Genomic DNA, 2,002 nt, shown 5'->3' with positions numbered 1-2,002 from the left:
TCCGGTCTGGATCGTTCTATCACTTTTCCCCAGAACAGAATATGGAAGAGCCGGGGTTAGGAAGGAGGAAAGAAAGAAGAGGGAATATGTATAAAATAGATAAGCAACAAGGATAGATTGTACAGCACAGGAATTATAGCCATTATCTTGTAATAACTTTAAACGGAGTATTATCTGTAAAAATACTGAATCACTACGCTGTACACCTGAAACGAATACAATATTGTAAAGCAACTATACTTCAAGTTTAAAAAGGAAGGAAGAAAAAAAAGAAAGGAAGGAAGGAAAGGAGGGAGGGAGGGAGAGAGGGAAGGAGGGAGGGAAGAAGGAAAGCAAAGGGTGAAGGAGAGGAGACATCCAGCCTCCCACCACGGCCCCTCCGCTTACTCTCACTTGGGGTCCTGGGCATAAACCGATAGTCAGGAGAGCCCCATTTCAGGACATAGTTATTTGAACAACCCCAGAGGGCTGTGACCAGCTGTGCCAGGCTCAGGGGCTCCACAAATGAGCAAGACTTAAGCCTGTCCCCTCAAGAAGTCACAGCCCCATGTTGGGGGATGTGGAGAATGGGAGGAGGAGATGGATAGGGTCACCTTCAATCCAGCCTGAAAAGTGCTGTGAGGAAGCAAGTCCAGGCGCTGGAAGTGCTGAGAAGGAGATGACTGTCTCCACCTGAGCGGTCAGGGAAAGAGGAGAGCCTGGGGCTGCCACTGCAAGGATACATCAGGGGCAGGGCTGTTCCAGACCAGGGACGAGCATCTACAAGGACCTGAAGACGTGGTCACCATGAGGAACCCCTGCCGCTTCCTCTGGCTGTGGACTCCCCGTTGGAGAGAGCAGCCTCCAGTCCAACCTCATATCTCCCTGTTTCTGCCCAGCCTGCCCTGGAGCTCCCAGATAACCTCCAGGCTCTGGACCTCTCCCAGGTCCCCCAGTGCACGTCAGCCAGCACCCTCTGGCTCTCTTGACTCCTGGTCCCCTGTTCCCTGATCCCCACACCCTTTGCCAACGAGGGCTGCAGGAGGCTTACTTACGGGGGAAGTTTGACCCCACTGTGAGTCACACTCTCCATCTACCAGGGAGCCTTCCTGTAGCTCCTCATTCAGCCCAGGAGTCTCCCCACTTCTCTGGCCAACAGGCTGCCCTTATCTTCTCCCTTCAAACCCCGCAAACTTCCTTTGCCAACCTCAGCATTTTCAGGATAGCCTCTGCATCTACTCTACTGAGGCAGGGGTCTTCAGCTGACACTCCTTCAATTTCTCTTTCTTCAAATCTATACCTCTCTCATCTCCCATTCTTTCCTCTTAACTGACTCCCCCTTTCCAGTCTTACCCATCTCCTGTCTGTGCTCCAAACAGCTTTCTGATACCTCTCGATATATAGATGATAGATAGATAGATAAATAGATAGATAGATAGATAGATAGATAAATAATATATAAACTTATGTGTGTGTGTGTGTCCTGTTGGTTCTGTTTCTCTGGAGAACCCTGACTAATACATCCCTTCCCTCCACTTCATCCACAGAGAGGGACATAGCCCAGGCTTCCTTCCGTGGAAATCCAAATAAGTGTGACATCATCATGAAAGTCCCAGGAGTGCTTTGGCCCTCTTCTCAGGCCTCAGGGGCCCAGCTCGAGCATCACCCTGCTGGCCTGTCCTGCAAATCTTTCCAGGAATAGCCTGGCTCTCGGCCCAACACTGAGGAGGTCTCTTGCACTGATGAGACAAGATTACTAGAAAATGGATTTAATTTGAAGAAAATGTTGATAACTGTGACGAACATTCACTGTGCAGATTACATGTCAATGCTAGCGAGTCACCCAAACCTCTACTTCCATCAGATTTAGTCATTCATTCACTCACCCAACAAATATTTATTGAATTCCTACATGTGCCAGATGCTGTCTTAGGCTTTGAGAATGCAGTAGTGAATAGTTACATTCATGCAGGGAAAGACAGACAAGAAACAAACAGAAAGATATGTAATATGTTACAGGATG

Source organism: Delphinus delphis, chromosome 8 (genome assembly GCF_949987515.2).
Source record: "Delphinus delphis chromosome 8, mDelDel1.2, whole genome shotgun sequence".
NCBI classification, from domain to species: Eukaryota; Metazoa; Chordata; class Mammalia; order Artiodactyla; family Delphinidae; genus Delphinus; species Delphinus delphis.
Note: the sequence above shows the minus strand (reverse complement) of the source record.